This window comes from Hypanus sabinus, chromosome 7, assembly GCF_030144855.1.
Source record: "Hypanus sabinus isolate sHypSab1 chromosome 7, sHypSab1.hap1, whole genome shotgun sequence".
Classification (NCBI taxonomy): Eukaryota; Metazoa; Chordata; class Chondrichthyes; order Myliobatiformes; family Dasyatidae; genus Hypanus; species Hypanus sabinus.
In genome coordinates this window covers 107,100,191-107,106,190 of record NC_082712.1, presented here as the reverse complement: position 1 = coordinate 107,106,190, position 6,000 = coordinate 107,100,191, and positions in this window count along the sequence as shown.

The following is a 6,000-nucleotide window of genomic DNA, read 5'->3' as shown; positions in this document are numbered from 1 at the left end:
GTATTTAAATGAAATACAGAATCAATTAGAACAATACCAGTACAATTACAGTATTATAAAACTGTTTATTAGGTCCTAATACTTACCGATGGAGGAATTAATCTGAATTTCATTTTTTGACTGTAATTGAACAAAATCAGTGCAGACTCCTAGTGCAGATAATAGACTGGCTTCATACAATGCTGCTGATGATTGCTTCCTCCTAATTTTCATTTTCATTGTGTAATTGAAGATGATAGTCAATACCTTTAAATTTGTAGTTTTAAGTTGATGAAGTAGTGAGATCACTTCATTTTTGCTCCCAGTTGCTTCTGGCATCTCCAAGCTGGAATGGTTGAAACTACAGTGAGTAAAACATTTCTGGATTGTCTTACTGCTTATTTCTTGCCAAATATCAGTGACACAAATCGCAGGTTTTTGAACACAAGTACATACAAATGACGCCATTTATAGCTGATCGTTCAAAGCACGATGTTGTGTCTAACAGCATGCAAGTGTACACGATGAATGCTAGTTAGAAACTGTTCGGCAATAATCTCTTGGGCCAATTAAGAGGCATATTGTCACAAATAAAGGTATTCTGGCTATTTTCTCAATTGATTTTTGTTCTTTAAGACTTATCTCAGGTAAGTGGTTGTTCTGATTAATTGATGACCCAATTAACCATAATCTACTGTATATAAAAAAATTAAATAAGTAGTGCAAGAAGAAAGCAAAAAAAGAAAAAAAATGTCAGGTAGTGCACATGGGTTCATTGTCCATTAAAAATCTGGTGATGCTGGGGAGGCTAGTATCTGTGATGGAGATGGCTGAGTTTGCAACTTTCTGCAGCTCCTTCTGATCCTGTCCGGTGGTTGCTCTAGACCAGACAGTGATGCAACCAGTTAGAATGTTCTCCATGGTACATCTGTGGAAAATCTTAGGTAGAGAGTCCTTGGTGAGATACTTCGTCTTCTCAAACTCTTAATGAGATATAGCCACTGTCGTGCCTTCTTTGAAATTGCATCAATATGTTGGCCCAGGATAGATCTTCAGAGATATTGACACCCAGGAACTTGAAACTGCTCACTGCTGATCCCTCGATGAGGACTGGTGTATGCTCCCTCAACTCACCCTTCTTGTACACCAACATTTACCTACACACCAATTGCCCCATCCTCTGACCTATCACTTGGGTGCCAAACTGGATTAAACTCTCTCCAACAGCTCTAGCAAACCTATCCACAAGGATATTGGTCCCTCTCAAGTTCAGGTGTAACCCTTCCTCTTTGTACAGGTTATACTTTCCTCAGAAGAGATCCCAATGATCCATAAATCTGAAACTCTGTTCCCTACACCAATTCCTTAGCCACACATTCAAAGTTCAAAATAATTTATTATTGAAGTATGTAAATGTCATTATATATTACCTTGAGATTTATTTTTCTGCGGGCATTTGCAGTAAATACAAAGAAACACAATAGTTTCAATAAAGAACTACTCACAAAAAAGACATACAAACAATCAATGCACAAATGACAACAAATTGTGTGAATAACAAAAAAACAAAATAATAATAATAGTAGATAAATAATATTGAGGACATGAGTCATAGAGTCCTTAAAAGTGAGTCCATAGATTGTAGAATCAGTTCAGTGTTGGTGTGAGTGAAGTTATCTACTCTGGTTCAAGCTCCTGTACTTCTTTCCTGATGGTAGCAGCAAGAAGAGAGCATCACCTGGATGGTGGATGCAACTTCTGCAACAGAGTTCCTTGTAGATGCGCTCATTGGTGGGGTGGGCTTCACCTGTGATGGACTGGGCTGTATCCACTACCTCTTGTAGGCTTTTCAAGGATATTGGTGTTTCCAAACCAGGCTATGATGCAACCAGTCAGTATACTCTTCATCACACATCTATTGAAGTTTTAGATGACATGCTGAATCTTTGCAAACTTCAAAGGAAGTAGAGGCGCTGCCCTGCCTTTGTTGTATTGACACTTCCACTAAGGACAGATACTTTGAAGTGATGAGGACTGGCTTATAGACCTCTGGTTTCCTCCTCCTGTAATCAATAAACAGCTGTTTGGTTTTGCTGATGCTGAACTTGAGGTTGTTGTTGTGGCATCATTCAGTCAGATTTTCAATCTTCCTCCAATATGCTGATTCATCCCTACCACTGATTAAACTTAAGCAAAATATTGGAGCTGTACTTAGACTCACAGTCATAAATATAAAGTGAGTAGAGCAGGGGACCAAGCACACAACCTTGTCGTGCACCTGTGCTGATGGAGATCTTGGAGGAGATTTTGTTGCCAATCTGAACTGACTGCCAAATCAACCTATTCCAATTCCCATCTTCACTGGCTCAGGGCATAGGCAACAAATCAGAGATTACAGTACTACCCTTCAGGTCCAGCTTTTCAGCTTTCTATTCTATATTCTCTCTTCAAGGCCTCATCCCTTTTCCACCAATGTCATTGGTATCAACATGTACCACAACTGCAAGCTGCTCACCCTCCCCTTTAAGAATGCTGTTGACCCAGTCTTAGATGTTCATGACACTGACACCTGAAAGGCAACATACCATCCTGGAGTTTCTTTCACATCCACAGAATCTCCTGTTTTACTTCCTTAACTGTTGAATCCCCTATCATCACCGCTCTTCTCTTCCTCTTCTCTCCCTTTTCCTTATAAATCACAGAGCCAGGTTCAGTGCTAGAGACCTAGTTACTGTGGTTTTCCCCTATGGTCATTCCCCCCAACAGTTATTGAGCAAAAATGCACAGGGGTTTTCTGCACTGTCTGTCTATCCCCTTCCCTTTCCTGACAGTCACCCAGCTACCTGCCTCCTGCAACTTATGTGTGGGTACCTCCTTATAGTTCCTATCTATCGCTCCTTATTCTCTTCTATGGTTTATTCTGGTATATATTTTTTATTATGAAAGAAGTTTATTTTGCTAGAAAAGCAGTGTCTGCTGCACGGTGGAGTACTTGTATCTGCCCTCTGCCCCAGGGTAGAGTGTTGATGTCTTCCCTATATGACCTGGTGAGCGTATGCCTCAGGAACGGCTATCAGTGCCTCTCTGGGGATATCTGTGTTTCCTCTTTGTCCTAGATGGAGAGAGACAGAATTTTGAGATACGCCCAGGATAAATCCTATGAGATTTTGATGCCCAGGAATTTGGAACTGCTCACCCTTTAAAAGAAACTGTAACTGGCTGTATCTGGCTGTAACTAACTAAGGAACGTGAGCACATGATTTGCTTTTATACTGCAAGCTAGTCTGGATCAGTTTACAGAAGAAACCAGATTAGCTGGTACCAACTGTATCACACTTCAGCTTCCCAAACAAAGAAACTACAGACGTATAGAACCAAATGTACTGCAAGTTATAAGTTGACAGACAGACAGGTGGTTTAATGACCATTAGACCATAAGACATAGAAGCAGAATTACGCCACTAGGCCTATCAAGTTTGCTCTGCTGTTCTATCACAGCTAATCTTTTATCCCTCTCAAGGTCATTCTTCTGCCATCTCCCTGTAACCTTTGGCATCTTGACTTACCAAGAACCTATCAGCTTCTGCTTTAAATATACTCAATGACTTGGCCTCCATTACCATCTGACAATAATTTCCATAGATTCACCACCTTCTGGCTAAAGAAATTCCTTCTGACCTCTGTTCTAAATGAACATCTCTCTACTTTGAGGCTGTGCCCTCTGGCCCTAGACTCACTCAATATAGGAAACATCCTCTCCACGTCCACTTTATCCAGACCTTTCAATATTCAGTAGGGTTCAATGAACCCGCCCCCCCATTCCTCTAAACCTTAGCAAGTACTGCCCCAAAGTCAACAAATGGTCCTGATACATTAACACCTTCATTCAAGGAATCATTCTCATGATCCTCCCTGGACCCTCTCCAATGGCAGCAAACTTTTCTTAGAAAGGGGCCCCAAACTGCTCACAATACTATAAGTATGATCTCAGCATCAGAATCAGAATCAGGTTTATTATTACCGGCATGTGTCACGTAATTTGTTAACTTTGCAGCAGTAGTACAATGCAATACATGATAATATAAAAAAATAAGTAAATCAATTACAATGAAGTGCAAAACAAATAATATATTAAAAAATTAGGTAGTGTTTACGGGTTCAATGTCCACTTAGGAATCAGATGGCAGAGGGGAAGAAGCTGTTCCTGAATCACTGAGAGTATGCCTTCAGGTTTCAGTACCTCCTTCCTAACAGTAACAATAAGAAGAGGGCAAGTCCTAACATCACATTTTTGCCTATGTTCTCGAAACACATTTACTTTCCTCACCACAGACTCAACCTGCAAGTTAACCTTTAGGGAATCCTGCACAAGGAATCCCAAGTCCTTTTGTACCTCTGATGTTTGAATTTTCTCCACATTTAGAAAGTAGTCTAAACCTTTATTCCTTTTACCAATGTGCATGACCATACACTTCCCTACACTATATTTTAGATATACACTATAAGTTAGATATGGCCCTTGTGGCTAAAGGGATCAGGGGGTATGGAGAGAAAGCAGGTACAGGGTTCTGAGTTGGATGATCAGCCACGATCATACTGAATGGTGGTGCAGGCTGGAAGGGCCGAATGGCCTACTCCTGCACCTATTTTCTATGTTTCTATATTCCATCTGCCAATTCCTTGCCCATTCTTCCAGTCTATATGTCCTTTGCAGACTTTCTGCTTCTTCAACACTACCTGCCCCTCCATGTATCTTTGTATGTCTGGAAAATTGGCCACAAAGCCATCAGTTCAGTCATCTAAATCATTGACATATCACGTGAAAAGAAGCAGTCCCAATATGGAACACCACTGTGGAACGCCACTTATCACTGGCAGCCAATCAGAATAGGCATGCTTTAATCCAACACTTTGTCCCCTGACAGTCAGCCAATCTTCTACCCATACTGGTAGCTTTACTGTAATACCATGGGCACTTATCATATGTAGCACCTTGTCAAAGATCTTCTGAAATTCCAAGTAAACAACAGGCACTTTGGCCCATCTAGTCCACACCAAAACTAGTTAAACTGCCTTCTCTCATCGACCTGCACCGGGACCATAGCCCTCCATATCCCTACCATCTATGTACCAATCCAAACTTTGCATAAATGTTGAAATCAAGCTTGCATACACCGCTTGTGCTGGCAGTTTGTTCCACACTCTCACAACCCTCAGACTGAAGAAGTTTCCCCTCATGTTCCCCATATACTTTTCATCTTTCAACCTTAACACATGACTTCTGGTTGTAGTCCCTCCCAACCTCAGTAGAAAAAGCCTGCTTGCACTTACCCTATCAATACCCCTCACAATTTTGTATACCTCCATCAAATCTCCCCTCAATCTTCTACATTCTAAGGAATAAAGTCCTAACCTATTCACTCTTACCTTATAATTTGGTCCTCCAGACCCGATAATATCCTTATAATTTTTCTCTGTACTCCTTAAACCTTATTTTAATCTTTCTTGTAGGTAGGTGACCAAAACTGCACACAATACTTCTAATTAGGCCTCATCAATGTCTTATACAACTTCAAAATAACATCCCATCTTCTGTACTCTATACTTAGATTTATAAAGGTCAATGCGCCAAAAGCTTTCTTTGCGACTTTATCTACCTGTGACACCACTTTCAATGAATTCTGTATTCCCATATTCCTTTGTTCTTCCACACTTCCCTACAATTTACTGTCTAAGACCTGCCCTGGTTGGTCCTACCGAAATGTAACACTGCATTTATCTGCATTAAATTCTATCTGCCATTTTCAGCCCATTTTTCCAGCTGAACCAGATCCCTTTGCATCTCTGGACCCAGCACCAATGCCTCTAGTCACAGGCCTTCAGTCAGAGGAGCAAATGACAGGATTTATGTAGACAAAAGGGCTCCAGTAACATTCATTGCAGGAGTGATTAATAGTACGGCTGAGGTAAAGTCAAAAAGTGACAAAATTCAGCAAGTTCAGTCACTTGGCATTCAAGATG